This window comes from Mauremys reevesii, linkage group 14, assembly GCF_016161935.1.
Source record: "Mauremys reevesii isolate NIE-2019 linkage group 14, ASM1616193v1, whole genome shotgun sequence".
NCBI lineage: Eukaryota > Metazoa > Chordata > Testudines > Geoemydidae > Mauremys > Mauremys reevesii.
Genome location: NC_052636.1, coordinates 3,841,760 through 3,859,289, shown reverse-complemented (window position 1 = coordinate 3,859,289; position 17,530 = coordinate 3,841,760). Strand labels below are relative to the sequence as shown.

Genomic DNA, 17,530 nt, shown 5'->3' with positions numbered 1-17,530 from the left:
TTTTCCTCGTTAATAAATCTTCATATAGTTTACTATAGGATTGGCTACAAGAGTTGATTTTGGTATAAGCCGTAAAGTGTAATTGACCTAGGATAAGAGACTGGTCCTTTAGGATCAGGGCTAATCTGAATATTGCAGCAAAGAGTCCTGTGGCACCTTATAGACTAACAGAGGTATTGGAGCATGAGCTTTCATGGGTGAATAATCCACATGACTGACATTGGCTATTTGGTCTCTTGCGTATATTTCATAACGAACCAAAGCATGGTCAAGCAGCAGCTATACAATTTATCAACATGACATGGGAAGCTCTATTCAGATATCCTAAACTTATATACAGAGGCAGAGAGATTGAGAGGTCTCCATTCCCTTAAAAATAATCAAAGCCCTCTAGTGATGGCAGCTAAAGAAACCACCTCCCACCAATACAGAACTGTTCTCCGCCCCAAAACCTGAACTTCCTGCAGTTTGAAAGAGAGGAAAGTGGAAATATCGGAAGGAATTTATATCAATAGTTAATAGGTAAAGTGATCAACTCGGAATGGCATTCATAGCAGTATTCGAGCATTAGAGAGGGACAAAATTGGCCAGAAATTTATATCATTATTGGAATTTGCCAAAAGATTGAAATCTAAGGTGATTTTGTTGATGCTGGATAGTCAGAGAGATGGGGAAATCACAGGGGATATTAAATCAGTAATAGATAACAACGGGGGGGATTTTTAGGGTATTTTACATCAGTCTGAGAGAATGGGGAAGGAAAGGGGCCACACTAAATATCTGACAGAAACCCACCAATATCTGTGGGGATTGTGTAGGGCTAGCCAATAATCAGAGGGAAAAGTCAGAAAGTTTGAGGAGACAGTATATGGATGATCAGTAATTAGACAGAAAGGGATGGTTTCCCTGCTGCTCTGCCAGTCACATGGGCAGCAGGGAGCCCTGGGAAAGGAGGGGTGAGGAAGCCCCAAGTTTACTTTGCAGCAGGGTGGCAGTAGCAGCAGGGTTGGGCAGGTGACTGGCAACTGGTGGGAGTTGTGTTGAGTAGCAGCCTAAACTGGCTAACCTGGGGCTGGGCAGGCTCCATAGGGGTCACTGGCTCCTCCCTTCCCCTCCTGTGCCCCTGCCATGCCCTGTAGCTGGCAGAGAACAGCCAACCCACCCCAGAGGCAGCCGTGTCTCAGGGCTCCCCCAAACAGCACTGCTAACTCCCGATCCCAGTTAGGGAATGACTCAGGGCAACAATTTCCCACCTAATCAAGGACAAAGCGCCACACATCAAATGGGGGGGGGGAACCCCCCCGGCCCCAAATCTGTGGAGCCCTGAAATTGACATTTGCGACCTGGCGAGGAAATGGAGCACAGTCTGAAAAGGAGACTAGAGAAAAGGCGGATGGCTTGAGAGCAAAGGGCAGAAATCGACGGATTGTAGTACCCACATTCTGTATGGTGGAGAAAAGGGGCAAAACTGGGACGGGGGAATTTTATCAATATTTGAGACCGAAAGCGCAAGATCTGAGGGAAATTCACAGCCCCCCCTTCTCTTCCTGCGCCTTGCCCTAATTTCCAAAGACAGACAGTTACAGCCACTGCAAGTCACACGGCCCCTCCCCCATCTCTATCTTATTTTTTCATCTCTTCTCTCCCTGACACCTCCACCATCAGACACACAAAGGGGACACACACACACACACGCACACACACACTGGGGGCCTGATTATTTTCCTCACCTGAATCCCCCAGTCCGCTTTGCATGGGGCAGGGGGCTTTAAGGAAGGGCTCCCCCCAGCAGAGACCCCACTGAGGAAGCAGCAGCAGCTGCTCAGCTCCCAGCTCACAATGGAAGCAGCAGCGTCTGCGCTTTTCTAGCCTAGGACCTGCCCAGGGTCTGATGATCTCAGTTCTTCTCCCTGGCTCCTGCCTCCATCCTCCCAGCACCCACCACTGCCAGCTGCTCCAGCCCCTTCCTGTGCCCTGCAAACCCCACCTGGGCTGGGGCTCTCTGCAGTGGCTGGAACCAGCCCCAGCTCCGCTGACACCATCTGCTGAACCGGGCACTCCCACTGATGGAGGTAGAGCTGCGGGGGAAAGCCCTGGGGATGGGACAGGGATCAAATCTCCCAGCCAGAGGGGGAAGGAGGGGTTAGACAGGGAAGGAGGAGAGAGAGACACACTGGAAAAGGCCTGCAGGGGAAATACCTGGGGACAGAGGTTCCCAATTCCCAAATCTGCCCTGCTCCATTTACTGCCCCATGCCTGGGTTGATCACACCAGCGCTGTGGGGCAATATCTCCAGTGCCGAGCATATCACATATCGTCTCTGTCAAGCGAGGTTGTAATGGGGTTTCCTTCACTCCAGGCACCCACCTAGCTGAGTCAGTGCATACACAAGAACGGCCATGTTGGGTCAGACCAAAGGTCCATCTAGCCCAGTATCCAGATACGCTGGAGGGTAGGGATAGGGTACAGAGGGACCTAGACAAATTGGAGGATTGAGCCAAAAGAAATCTGATAAGTTCAACAAGGACAAATGCAGGGTCCTGCAATTAGGACGGAAGAATCCCATGCACTGTTACAGACTAGGGACCGAATGGCTGGGCAGCAGTTCTGCAGAAAAGGACCTAGGGGTTACAGTCGATGAGAAGTTGGATATGAGTCAACAGTGTGAGCTTGTTGCCAAGAAGGCTAATGACATTTTGGGCTGTATAAGTAGGGGCATTGCCAGCAGATCAAGGGACGTGATCATTCCCCTCTATTCGACATTGGTGAGGCCTCATGTGGAGTACTGTGTCCAGTTTTGGGCCCCACACTACAAGCAGGATGTGGAAAAATTGGAAAGAGTTCAGCAGAGGGCAACACAAATGATTAGGGGGCTGGAGCACATGACTTATGAGGAGAGGCTGAGGGAACTGTTTAGTTTGCAGAAGCGAAGAGTGAGTGAGTGAGAGATTTGATAGCTGCTTTCAATTCCCTGAAGGGGGGTTCCAAAGAGGATGGATCTAGACTGTTCTCAGTGGTAGCAGATGACAGAACAAGGAGTAATGGTCTCAAGTTGCAGTGAGGGAGGTTTAGGTTGGATATTAGGAAAAATGTTTTCACTAGGAGGGTGGTGAAGCACTGGAATGGGTTCCCTAGGGAGGTGGTGGAATCTCCTTCCTTAGAGGTTTTTAAGGTCAGGCTTGACAAAGCCCTGGCTGGGATGATTTAGTTGGGTTTGGTCCTGCTTTGAGCAGGGGGTTGGACTAGATACCTCCTGAGGTCCCTTCCAGCCCTGAGATTCTATGAGTCTATTATTCTATCCTGTCTTCCTACAGCGGCCAATGCCAGGTGCCCCAGAGGGAATGAACAGACAGGTTATCATCAAGTGATCCACCCCCTGTTTCCCATTCCCAGCTGCTGGCAAACAGAGGCTAGGGACACCATCCCTGCCCATCCTGGCTAGTAGCAATTGATGGACCTATCAGTCATCGGTGTTCCTCTCCCCTGCTGCTTTCAGAAGGACCCGTCTGTCATTAGTTTCTCTACTGTAGGAGGCAGGGGCGGCATCATTTATCTGGGAGCAGAGGTGGGAAACTCGCACAGTCTTGCACCCTGTTAAAATCATACAATCATTGGACTGGCGGCGACCTCGAGAGGGCATCTAGTCCAGTCCCCTGCACGCATGGCAGGATTGAGTATTCACTAGACCAGCCCTGACAGGTGTTGGTCTAACCTGCTCTTAAAAACTCAAGTGATGGAGATTCTACAACCTCCCTGGGCAATTTCAGGGTCGTATGAGGGGAAAAATATTGCTTCTTGGATATGCCCAGGAGTGGTGTGCAATTTTACTGGGTGGGGTTCAAACTGGTTCTGTGTTGAATTGTCAAACAGAACCCCTAGATATTGAACCTGGCAGAAGGGTTACACATACAGAATACAGCACGGTTGCAGTTTTCATAGCTACGATGCTACAGGGTTCAAAAAAGAATTAGACAAATGCACGGAGGATAGGTCCATGCATGTGTATTAGCCAGGATTAGCCTGGAAGTGGTGAGCAGTGGGCAGGTGGGCGACGGGGTCTGGGGGAGGGGGCGAAGAGGCATGTGGGTGTGGTGAGGGGCTGATTGGCAGGTGGGGGGACCTTTGGGAGGGGGCAAAGGGGCACATGGGAGCGGTGAGTGGCTGGCTGGTAGGCGGGCGCAGTGGGGCCATGAGGAGGGGGCAAAAGAAGCGGGTGGGAATGGTGAGCGGCTGGCGGGCAGGTGGGCGGAGGGCCCTGGGGGAGGGGACAGCTGAGCTATCAAAGGAATGCTGCAAGTGTCTCTCAGCGCAGGTATGTTTTTGAACACAGGTCACTCAGTAGCACTGGTTTATTGTCCCTAAACAAATGATTTCCCCATTAACCCTGCGCTTGTTGCCGAACTGACGGAGCCATTCTCAAGCCAAGCTGACTGTGTGTGTGGATTTTAGCAGCAGTTTGGACATGTGGATGTTAATTAGGAATCTCTGCCCAGTCCCTGCTGTGCAAGAATCTTCAGTGACTTTTGGAAAAGGGAAGGGAAGGAAAACTGGCTCATTGACTCTTATGAGTTTTTCTTCACAATGGGATGTAGAAAGAAAGCAACTCAAGATACAGTGCTACTGAGATTTGAACGCAGACCATGGGATTCAAAGTCCAAAGTGCCACCCATTACACCACATGAGTGGAAAAATGTATCAGACTCATAATCTGAAGGTCTGTACCTCTGCGAGAGCAGGTTTTCTTCTGCTCATGAAATGAACTAAAAAGATGTTTTGTCAAAATATGGTTTGGCCACAGCAATGACTAAAAAGTGCCCCTCCCCCGACCAGTCTGCAGCTTTCTCTAGCAAATGTATTCAGCGAGATTTTTAAAATGAAGGTAAAGTCGTGGTTAACAGCTAGCACATTATGACTACAGAAAACCAAATGAGCTTCAGTATTTGGGTTACAAACGCCAGTTGCGTCGTTATACCCGCTGTTTCCATTAGAGACCGTAGTGGCCTTGAGTTGAGTAGCTGTCTGAAAATAAAACCAAGGAAAAGCTACAATTTCAGCAATGTATGTCCCATCAGGGGAGTCTGAAGGGGGCCTTAAACCCCCAGCTTTGGCACGATTAACCCCCCACACAATTTATCTAACCACAGAGGTTTAATAGCAATCTGGCTGGGTATTAGTTATGCTGTGACCACTCCTTACATTAATGATTCCACCAACTGGAAATGTCCTGCCACTGCATTTGAACTTGCAGCCCTTTCATTAGAGCAGCTCAGAGTATGCAGGATTCTCTTGTCTCCTTGGCAGCCCTGTCTCCCCATGATGCTGTAAAAAGCAAACTTTCAACATAGCCTTTCTCCCACAACCAGCGGCACCGGGGGTGACTCTTAACCTGCGCATGTCATTTCCAAAGATGGCTTCAGTGTGTGGAATTAAACTACAGTGTGTCTGTAATGCTAGCAAGGGACTGTAGCACCCTGCCTGTTAATTCATTTCCAATGGGCCGAGGCAGAGATGTAGAAATATTCTCATACTGTAAATGTCTTGGGGGGGCGGATCAGGGCTCCCTGGCATTGACAATGGGTTTAAATTGCAGCAAGGGCAGTTTAGGTTGGACATTGGGAAAAACATCCTAACTGGCAGGGTGGTTAAGCACTGGAATAAATTGCCTAGGGAGGTTCTGGAATCTCCATCACTGGGGATTTTTAAGAGCAGGTTGGACAAACACCTGTCAGGGATGGTCTTGTTAGTCCTTAGTCCTGCCATGAGTGCAGGGGATTGGACTAGATGACCTCTTGAGATCCTTTCCTGTTCTATGATTCTATGATGTTATAAAGCTGAGATCTTATCTAGACAGTGAAGTCTAAGGTGCCTGTACCACTATCGGCTACTGGGTACTGGGACATCTGTTTTCAGACACCCAGGATATTAATCTCCTCAGGACTGTTTTGGGAAGCGAATTCTATTAATTTTCTTTTCCAATGGTTTATCCCCTAAAGATTCCTATACAGTTTTTTAGCCAAGTAATATTGAAAATGCTCAGTAATGTGGGGGGTGGGACATGGGGAGGGGTGTGTCTCCAAAGTCAGTTTCATGCACTGCAAAGCAGATTTGTGCTAGTGCAAAATCTGTCTGTGTTTATTAAAAATCTAAAAGGCACCAAAGTTTTTGAAGGGACCTGGGGGTGGGTGGGGTGGGGGGAGGAATGGGACACACCCAGGCCCAAATGCCCCATGGCAGCAGCAAGCAGGGCCTTTTCAGTGCAAATAAATGCCCAATGGACAGAGAAATGGAACCACGTGGATGCCTGAAATGGATGAGCTGAGGTCAGTGCTGGAGCGGGAATGGGCTGAACTCACTTAAACCCAACTAGGCACATACTGGTCGATTTTGCATAATAAATCTCACAGAGCAAGGAGCACAGACTATCAGTGAGGGTGAATGACTGAAGTGTCGATAACTGAAATGACCTTTTCTCCCCATCTCTCACTGTCTATTTCCTTCCTGTTTCCCGCTCCACCCCAAAATCTAACTCCCCTTCCAGCCCTTCTATCTATATCTCAATAAGGGAGAGGGGCCAGACAGTCTCCATGAACTCGAGTGCTGGACATAGCTAGTGATGTGAAAGGTGCTCCAGTACCAGGGTGCTGGCTGTCAGTTTTAAACTAGAGGGATGCCTAGATGGGGAGGGGGGCGGGGGTGGAGGAAAGGGCAAGAGGGAAATAACTGATGAAGAGGGTCTGGGGTTAAAGGATTGAGGGGTAAGAAGCCCTGCAAATAGGGACTGAAGCTCCATTCTGTATCCATAGGAAGCTCAGAGTGGCTAAAGAGATGGCAGTGGTGGGATTCGAACCCACGCCTCCAAAGAGACTGGAGCCTTAATCCAGCGCCTTAGACCGCTCGGCCACACTACCAGCTGGGAAATGAGACAGCTGCCTGCTCCTCTCCCTGTTAGGGCTTGTCTTCACTAGTAAGTTAGGTCAACAGTGTAAACTGGAGGAGGGACCCCCCTCAGCAGCTCAGGGGAGTTTCTGGTAACAGAAAGAATGTCTTGCTCACAGAGATGCAGCAGAGAATCTGATGATTCCAGGAGCCTGGGGAAATGGAGCGGGGGAGACAGGTCAGGTTGCTAGGAAGATAACAGGATGTGACCCCCTCAGAAAAGGGATAGCAAAGAAGACAGAAAAGATCCAATTGCCTCTATATCAATCCTTGGTAGGCTGGAAGGTGTTTGTAGCTGTCCCTCCGTCTGTCTGGGAAGGAGGCCACGCCCCCTTGCTACTAGTCCCCTGGAGGGGTGCAGTTCAGGGGGGAATTAGCACTGGTGTGACATTGCCCTCTACATGATTTTATGAAAATATGCTAATAAGTGTGAATATAATGTACCTGGAACATGCTTCATGCAAAAGGTCTCCTGTAAGGTATCATTACAAAGCTTATAATCTACTGAGTGTGTTCATCCTGTTTGTATAAATGTACCGCTCTTGCACCTGAAACTAGAAATATGAACTATAACTCTGTAGTAATGCAAAGTGTGGGCCATTAATGGTGGTTTGGAATCTTGATGGCTCCCATCAACCAGGACAATTAACTGCTACTGGCTCTGTTTGCAGGCAGGCCTTCCCGCCAGTCAGGCCAGGAGGAATGAAGGCTTGGGGTCTTACAATGACATGTGATTATGTCACCTGAACTGGAATCCATCTTTAACCTGGTGCTTTTCCCTTTAGAAGGAGGGGTGAGAACCCAGAGAGGGACAAAGGATTCCCGCCTTGTGCCAAAGACATATAAGGGGGTAGAACAGAACAAAGGGGACTGGAGTCATGAGAAATCCCCTAGCTACCACCTGAGCTGGAACAAAGACTGGAGCAGGGGAAAGGATTGTGCCCAGACTAGGAAGGTGTCCAGTCTGTGATAGAAGCTTATTGAAACATCTCTGAGGGTGAGATTTTATTTGTATTCAGTTTTCTTACTGTATTAGGTTTAGACTTGCATGTTTTGTTTTACTTTACTTGGTAATTCACTTTGTTCTGTCTGTTATTACTTGGAACCACTTAAATCCTAGTTTTTTGTAGTTAATAAAATCACTTTTTTCCTTTTTAGCCCAGAATATGTATTAATACCTGGGCAGGGGGAACAGGGTAAAACAGATTTATTTGGGGTTTGGACCCCTTTGGGAGCTGGGCATCGGTGTGTTAGAGACAGGAACACCTCTTACGCTGTTTTCAGTTAAGCCTGCAGCTTTTAGGGGATATGGTTCAGACCTGGGTCTGGGTTTGTAACAGGCTGGCTGTAGCGAGTCAGTGTGGCTCCCCTCCTGCCCAGCAGAGGGAGCACTAGCCAGAAGCCTGAGGGGGCGGGGCCAAGGAGCATTGAGCCCGCCCCTCCAAGGGTCAGCCGGCGACCCGGAAGTATAAAGGCCGGCCTGCAGAGCTCAGTAAGGCGCCAGCTGCTGCAGGGAGCAGATGTGCCGCTGGGAGCTCGAGACTGGGAAACGTCCAGGACCCAGGGCAGCTGCCCAGACTGGCCGGAGCTTCCCCGCGCCCGTTACCCAGAGGAGCCCCCGGAGCCTCCCCGCGCCCACTACCCGGAGGAGCCCCCGGAGCCTCCCCGCGCCCGCTACCCGGAGGAGCCCCCGGAGCCTCCCCGCGCCCGCTACCCGGAGGAGCCCCCGGAGCCTCCCCGCGCCCGCTACCCGGAGGAGCCCCCGGAGCCTCCCCGCCGCTACCCGGAGGAGCCCCGAGCCTCCCCGCGCCCGCTACCCGGAGGAGCCCCCGGAGCCTCCCCGCGCCCGCTACCCGGAGGAGCCCCCGGAGCCTCCCCGCGCCCGCTACCCGGAGGAGCCCCCGGAGCCTCCCCGCGCCCGCTACCCGGAGGAGCCCCCGGAGCCTCCCCGCCCCTGCTGCTACCCGGAGGAGCCACCCGAGCACGCCTGGCCGGACTTCCCCAAGGAGCTGCCGGACCTGCCACCAAGCCCTGGCCGCAAGGAGCCCATGCTGGTGGACTGGCCGGGGACCGATGCCACGGACCAGGTAGGCCCTGAGGGGGAGACCGGAAGTAGCCTGGGGGTAGCCAACCCCAGTCAGGCTGCAGACACACCCGAACCGATGTCAGTGTGTTGCGGTCAGGATCCCCACTGACCGTCAGCGGTGATAGCCGCTGCTAGGGCCCCGGGCTGGGACGCAGTGGAGTGGGTGGGCCTGAGTCCCCCCTGCCACCCCACTCGCAGGTGGCAGACTCCCCCTCACCCAACGCTCAGGCGTAAGAGCCCGAGCCTAGGTCCCTGAACTCTGTGCTTTGCTCAGCCCTGAGCCAGAAGGGTCTGAGCCTGGTGACTCTGTGTTTGGTACCCTGCCCAAACCTAGGGCCGGGCCCCTTCAGACTCTACTGCTGCTCAGCCCTGAAGCAGAGGGCCTGGGCCCCCCCTTTGACTCCGTGGTTGCTCAGCCGTGCCGAAGGGGCCTGGGCCCCTTAGACTCTACCTTGTTGCTCAGGTCCAGGCCAGAGTGCCCGCACCTTGGGACTTCTGTGTTTGTCGCCCAGGACCGCCGGGGGACCAGACGGCATGGAGCGAGCCGGTGTGGCTCCCCTCCGCCCCTCGGAGAGGGTTGAGCCCCAGTCGCACACCATTACACTGGCGTGTCTGGCTCAAACCAGGCAGGGCACTGAAGTCCTAAGTTGGCAGGGAAAACAGGCTCAGAAGTAGTCAAAGCACATCAGGTGGCAGTTCCCAAGGGGGTTTCTGTGATCTAACCCATCACAGCTGGGGTCTCTGCCACTCTGCGGGGTAGCACAGTACTGAGGATAGGGGGCCCCGGCCCTCTGACAGGGTGGGGCAGCAAACACTTAGAGGGCTCTGGCCTACAATCAGGGTAGGGCAGCAGGTGTCCAGAAGCCCCGGCCCTCAGGCAGGGCAGGGCAGCAAGCGGTTAGGAGGTTCTGGTCTGCATTCAGGACAGTGCAGTAATGAGTCTATACGCCCAGACACTCCAACAGGGCAGAGCAGCAAACAGATGGGGGACCTGGCTCTGGCGAACTGCCGACAAACGCAGCTCTCTTGGCCTAGGCTGGGGAGTTTGTCACCCCAGGGGTGGGATGGCAGGGGATGCAGGGCCACCAGACTGCGCCACATCCCAGCCCAGGGCCTTAACAGTAGTGGGGAAATCCGGCAGCAACATGCCGGCCGCCCATCAGTCACCAACTCAGCTGACCTTTATTCAGCTCCCCTGGGCTACTTCCTACTCTCCTGTTTGGTGGGAGTGGGTTACCTGGGTCCCAGGGTTGTTGTTTGTCTTGCCGGTGTAAACAGCTAAGGGCGGCCCCAGCAACTCCTTGGTGTGACCCAGGGCCGGCTCCAGCTTTTTTGCTGCCCCAAGAGGTGGCAAAGAAGAAAAGAAAAGAAAAGAAAAACCTGATTGAGCGGCCGCCAAAGTGCCACCGAAGAGGGAGCGAAGGACTGACGGACCCGCCGCCGAATTCCGCCGCAGCCCCAGACGTGCTGCCCCAACAGCGGATGGAGGGACGCCCCTTTCTATTGGCCACCCCAGGCACCTGCTTCCTTCGCTGGTGCCTGGAGCCGTCCCTGGTGTGACTGGCAGCTCTGGCAGTCTGTCCTGGTCTCGGGCGCTGTCAGGTCTGAGCTCCAGCCGCAGATGGGAGATGTCCTTCCCCTCCGGCGGCTCATCTTCAACTGAACTGGATGGAGGTCTTGGGCTACAGTAGGAATCACACAGGGGACGCACAGGACAGGATGCAGCTGGATGGGCAGTGAGTCTGGGGTCCCAGTTCACAGTAATGTCCTGAGCTCCCCAAGTCCCACTGACAGCTGAGTTCTTCCTCCCTATTGAAGCCAGGAGAGACAGTGGGTGTTGGGTGAGTTTGTACCTCAAATAACTGACAAAGCCAAGCCAGGGGCAAAGAAATGTTTGCTTCAGTCACCAGGTCTCTGTTTCTATTGCTCACTCCCTCTCTCCCCTTCTCTGATAATGAGCAATGGTAAGAGAAGAACAGGTTAAAACACGCGCTAGGTGGTGGCTAGGTTTGTATGACAAATTTAAAACCATCACAGCGCCCTCTAGTGTGACACTGACACTATCAGACTCTGACCTTTTATTGACACTTCATTAATAAATGTTTCTCTGAAGTACGTTGCTATGATTATTTCAGTGGCTCTGACACTGCTGCCCCTTCTGGCTGCTTCATTGAGCTATTTGGAACCTGCTCCTAAAATTACACCCTTCCTGGGAGCAAGATTCAGAACTGCCCAAGGAAACCTGAGTTTCAAGTGCAACACAGGCAGGGAGGCAAGGAGACAGCTCTCTGAGCTTCTCCTTTGTCACAGGGAGTGGGGTCTAGTGGGCTAGAGTAGGGGAGCTGGGATTCAGGACTCCTGGGTTTTATTCCTGTCGGTGGGAGGAGAGTGGGGCCTAGTGTATTGGGAGGGGCTGGGAGTTAAAGAGAAAACACCTCCCTTTTCAGCATCAATGCAGTTGAAGAAGCACGTGGCTTCTCATTCCTTAGGTTCTGGCGCCATCATGTGGCCAATTTCTTTTCACTTCTTATTGTTAAAAGTTTTGGGTGCTTTGCACAGAAACGTTATTTCCTGGTAAGAGTCCAAGGAGTGGAAGCTGCATTGATTTAATTCTACAAATATATATATACATAAAGGATTAAAATATTCCCCAGACAGCTCTCTCCCACCCGTCTTCCCTCACTGCTGCCAGTAAAGCTCAGTTCTATCCCACACCCCCAAGAACTGCTGGGTGCAAGTCCTGGGGCTGATTTGCAGTAAATGTAGGGGTGACTCTGTCTGCCTAGACTTTTCAGTAGAAAAATTCAGACACACACCATGCCTGGTGAAGGAGGTGCAGGTGTGCTATTTGATTGTTTTTCTCATTTTAAATGTACTTGATCATTTCAATGGCAAAAATATTTGTACGAGCCCATGAAAAAAGGAAGAAACTGTGAAAATACCCATGGGAGAGAGGGGGTTTCTGAGAGCCGGGGTAGAGATGGAGATTTTCATGAAAGGGGGAGAGGCCAAAGTAGGGCCTTTAGCTGGAGCAAAGGGGAAGATTTTTTTTGTACAGTTTAATTTTAACCTTCCCCCCTCATCCTGTAGTCCCTACTGCCCCCCCCAACATGTGACCTAGAGCCTCCCCCCCTGGCAAAGCCACCTGTGACAGCCCCACTGGTCTGGCACTCCTCCCCACTGCAAAACTGCAGAGCCCCCAGCACTCCCTCTCCTCGCTGGATCCCCTGGCAGCCAGAGCTCTCCGCAGAACTGCTGTGGTTGCTCTCCTGGGTATCTGGTCAAGGACAGATACTGGCTTCTCCTGAGAATGCAGCTGAGAAATGACTCTCCCTTCCCTAGACTGTCTCCTGTGGGCTCTGAGAGGCAGGATGGGGCCTATATGATAAAGTCCATGCAACGTTCCCCTTTCATCCCAGCCCTGGGTTGTCTCCAGTATCCTGCTGTCCCCTGGCAGCAGCCAAGGATGTTTCCCACCATCCAGGAGACCCCAGCCTGGGACTAAAGTCAGCTTCAGGCTTCTCCTCTCTCCCTTCTTGGAATCAAAATCACATTTTTACCAAGATTAAAGCAGCCTGAACCCCCAGAGTCTGGATCAATGTCACAAGTTCCCAGTGTCTCCATGGAAGAGAATTTGTTAAATCCCAGATGAGTGGAGTTAAATCAGTTCTCAGCCTGAGTCCTTTGCTCTTAATCCTGAGGATATTGTCCCACTATTGGACTATTTCAGGAGTGGGCAAACTATGCCCCGGGGGCCGCATCCGGCCCTTTAGACATTTTAATCCAGGAGAGCATGATTGGCCCTCAGAGAGGGGAATGGGCTTCTCATGAATCTTAAAGAAATCTGATGAGGTTCAACAAGGACAAGTGCAGAGTCCTGCACTTAGGATGGAAGAATTCTATGCACTGCTACAGGCTGGGGACCGACTGGCTAAATTCTGAAGAAAAGGACATTGGGATTACAGTGGATGAGATGCTGGATATGAGTCAGCAGTGTGCCCTTGTTGCCCAGAAGGTTAAAGGCATATTGGGCTGTGTTAGTAATGAAAATGATCAGGGAGCTGGGGCACATGACTTACGAGGAGAGGTTGAGAGAACTGGTCTTGTTTAGTCAGCAGAAGAGAAGAATGAGGGGGGATTTGATTGGTGCTTTCAACTACCTGAAGGGAGGTTCCAAAGAGGATGGATCTAGACTGTTCTCAGTGGTGGCAGATGACAGAACAAGAAGCAATGGTCTCAAGTTGCAGTGGGGGAGGTCTAGGTTGGATATTAGAAAACACTATTTCACTAGTAGGGTGGAGAAGCACTGGAATAGGTTCCCTAGGGAGGTGGTGGAATCTCCTTCCTTAGAGGTTTTAATGGCCCCGCTTGACAAAGCCCTGGCTGGGATGATTTGGTTGGGGATTGGTCCTGCTTTGAGCAGGGGCTTGGACTAGATACCTCCTGAGGTCCCTTCCAACCCTGAGATTATAGGCCACTGGATGCTCTGGACACAGGAGGGCTCTGAATGTAACACCTAATAAGCATGGCCTGACTGAAGTTGTAGCTCTGTGGTAAAGCACATGTTTTTCAATCCCCATCATCTCCAGGTTCTCCTTTTGCCCTGCTGCTTTGCTCATAGCCAGTGGGGATGTGGCCGAGCAGTCTCCCAGCACAAGTTTCAATCCTGAGTAGTGACGGTCAAGTGCCAATCATATGGAAGGTCTGTGTGTGGGAGGGTGTTTCTGCTCCTAAATCACCTGCATGCTTTTAAGATTCCCATTCACAGGGCTGCTTGATGAGGAAGGAGAAGGGAGAATCAAGGGTCCCATCAGCACAGACTGAGGGGCAAGGAAACGGAGGGGCAGTCAGTGCTGAGAGAGGTCAGTGATTTACACAAGATAGGGGACATTGTCTCTTTGCAGGGACAGGAGGCGAGGGCAGATTGTTTGGGATATGCTGATGATGAATAGAAAAAACACTGGAGTCAATGAAAGATGAGAACATAGAAGGGGAAGGAGAAGGGCAGCCCCATAGAGGGCCATGGGTTTTCACACAATGCAGTTAACCTGGGGAACTCTTTGCCAGGGGATGTTGTGAAGGCCAAGACACTAACAGGGTTCAAAAAAAGAACTAGAGAAGTGCATGGAGGACAGGTCCCTTAGGGGCTATTAGCCAGGATGGGCAGCTTGGTGTCCCTAGCCTCTGTTTGCCAGAAGCTGGTAATGGATGACAGGGGATGGGTCACTTGATGATTACCTGCTCTGTTCATTCCCTCTGGGGCGCCTGGCATTAGCCACCATTGGAAGACAGGATAGTGGGCTAGAATCATAGACTATCAGGGCTAGAAGGGACCTCAGGAGGTCATCTAGTCCAACCCCCTGCTCAAAGCAGGACCAATCCCCAGTCAGATTTTTGCCCCAGATCCCTAAATGGCACCTGCAAGGATTGAGCTCACAACCCTGAATTTAGCAGGCCAATGCTCAAACCACTGAGCTATCCCTCCCCCCAGTCACCTTCCCCGATCGTCATGAGTTTTCAAAGATAATGGCCAATGGCTCTGCAATTACATCCACCAACTCCTTTAGCACCCTTGGATGCAGCGCATCCAGCCCCATGGACTTGTGCTCGTCCAGCTTTTCTAAATAGTCCTGAACCACTTCTTTCTCCACAGAGAGCTGGTCACCTCCTCCCCATTCTGTGCTGCCCAGAGCAGCAGTCTAGGAGCTGACCTTGTTTGTGAAGACAGAGGAAAAGAAAGCATTGAGTACATTAGCTTTTTCCACATCCGCTGTCACTAGGTTGCCTCCCTCATTCAGTAAGGGGCCTACACTTTCCTTGACTTTCTTCTTGTTGCTAACATACCTGTAGAAACCCTTCTTGTTACTCTTAACATCTCTTGCTAGCTGCAACTCCAAGTGTGATTTGGCCTTCCTGATTTCACTGCTGCATGCCTGAGCAATATTTTTATACTCCTCCCTGGTCATTTGTACAATCTTCTACTTCTTGTAGCTTCTTTTTTGATGAAGCTGCTAGATGAACTGGCCTGACCCAGTGTGGTTGTTCTTATGTTCTAACTGCTATTTATGGAAGAGACAACCAGTTGGGCTACACAGAACTGAAGAAGTGTTCTGGCTTAGCTCCAAATCTTTTCTCTTTCACCAATAGAAGCTCCACTACAAGCTCTTACCCTTGCCTGCCTTGTCTTTCTTGGACTCTGAAAAGTGCTTTCTCTCAACTCCCTTTGTAGAGAAGTGAAGTTTTCCCTTTGGGAAATTATCAGGCTGAAGCAATTGTACTGATTGTGACACCAGAATCAAAGGATTATTTAATATTATAAATAAATGAGTGTAAACTTGAGCTTCCTGTTTTCAAACCACTTTTCCCAACTCAGTTCTCAATTCTCTTCTAGAAAGGACTCCAGGATGCCTGCCTATGCCAGCAGAAGTGGCAAGGAGAAACCCTCACAGTGCTGCTCTTAGTTCCAGGTGGACTTGTTCAGTGGCAGGGGGAGTTGGGTTTGTTTGTTGCTGAGAAAGCTGCCAGGAAAGGTGTCTGGGCACCAGAGCTCCCTGCTTCTTCCAGCACACCCCTGGCTCCTTCCCTGCCCCAGTCCCTGCTGTAGGAGGGTCCTACATGCACTTAGCCAAAAGCCTTTCACAGCCTTCTTAGTGCAGTTGTCAATGAGTCAGTCTCAGTCTGATGGTCCTGAGTTTGAAGCTCAGAGAGGGCAAACAGTTTGCTCCCAGCTTCAGCTTTTTCTAAAGGAAATCCCAGAGAAAAGAGACTGGAGCAAACTGATTTCTGGACACCCTCCCACCCATCTAACACACACACAGACTTTTCTAAGACATTAACTCTTCCTTCTCTTTGATGACTCTTTAATGCAACTGGCAATAGCAGTTCCTGAAGACCCTTTCCACAGAGAACACAACCACAGTGCACTGACAAAGTCATCCCCTTCCTCTCCACCCCCAAGCAGCTTTGAATCTTGATGACTCTGATGCTGAGTTTCCACTGCCTCAGCATCCTCGACCCCCCCACTGGAGGCCGGTGCAGAGTCCTTAGATACCTGTTCATATTTCAGACCCCAGCCGGTGCAGCATCCCTGCCCAGCAACTCCCCATCTGCCCCAGGAGAACCAGCTGGTGGGCTGCATCCCCAGGCAGACAGCTTATACTGCTCCCCTCAGAGCAGCAGCCGCAGCTGTTGGCAGCTAATCCCCACCTGAGGCTTGGGGGAAGGAGCTGGGGATCACTTGTTATTTCTTCCATACATCGAGTGTGTTTGAACACATTTCTCTCTAAAACTGAGTTAAATTTAGAGACCCTCCCCCCATTTCTGCTTTGTAAGTGCCTCATTCCTGTACATAAAACATAACAGCAATACTGGGTCAGACCAATGGTCCATCTAGCCCAGTGTCTTGTCTTCCAACAGTGGCCAATGCCAGGTGCTTCAGAGGGAATAAACAGAACAGGTAATCATCAACTGACCCATCCCCTGTCGCCCATTCTCAGCTTCTGTACAGATGTGAACACAAAGAAACATTTACGGACCACTTGCAGCTACTCAGGAGGTCATCTAGTCCAACCTCCTGCTCAAAGCAGGACCAACCCCAACTAAATCATCCCAGCCAGGGCTTTGTCAAGCCTGACCTTAAAAACCTCTATGGATGGAGATTCCACCATCTCCCTAGGGAACCCATCCCAGGGCTTCACCACCCTCCTAGTGAAATAGTTTTTCTTAATATCCAACCTAAACCTCCCCCACTGCAACTTGAGACTATTGCTCCTTGTTCTGTCATCTTCTACCACTGAGAATAGCTGAGCTCCACCCGCTTTGGAACCCCCCTTCAGGTATCAAGTATCAGAGGGGTAGCCGTGTTAGTCTGGATCTGTAAAAGCAACAAAGAATCCTGTGGCACCTTATAGACTAACAGACGTTCTGCAGCATGAGCTTTCGTGGGTGAATACCCACTTCTTCAGATGCTGCTTAGCCATTCAGTCCTCAGACTTGCATCTGAAGAAGTGGGTATTCACCCACGAAAGCTCATGCTGCAGAACGTCTGTTAGTCTATAAGGTGCCACAGGATTCTTTGTTGCCCCTTCAGGTAGTTGAAGGTTGCTATCAAATCCTCCCTCCCTCTTCTCTTCTTTAGACTAAATAACCCCAGTTCCCTCAGCCTCCCCTCATAAATCATGTGCCCCATCCCCCTGATCATTTTCATTGCCCTCTGCTGGACTCCCTCCAATTTGTTCACATCCTTTCTGTATTGGGGAGGGGAGGGGTGCAAAACTGGATGCAGTGCTCCAGATGTGGTCTCACCAATGCCAAATAGAGGGGAATAATCACTTCCCTCGATCTGCATCGCTCCTAATGCAGCCCAATATGCCATTAGCTTTCTTGGCAACAAGGGGACACTGCTGACTCACATCCAGCTTTTCATCCACTGTAATCCCAAGGTCCTTTTCTGCAGAACTGCTGCTTAGCCATTCAGTCCTCAGCCTGTAGCAGTGCATGAGATTCTTT

At 51.1% G+C, this 17,530-nt stretch overlaps 1 non-coding gene across 1 annotated transcript; it reads right to left on the bottom strand.

Annotated features, from left to right (window-relative positions):
* Nucleotides 1-6,826: 6,826 nt before the first annotated feature.
* TRNAL-AAG lies at nucleotides 6,827-6,908 on the bottom strand. Its single transcript has one exon. It is a non-coding gene; the product is annotated as a tRNA-Leu (tRNA).
* Nucleotides 6,909-17,530: the final 10,622 nt, after the last annotated feature.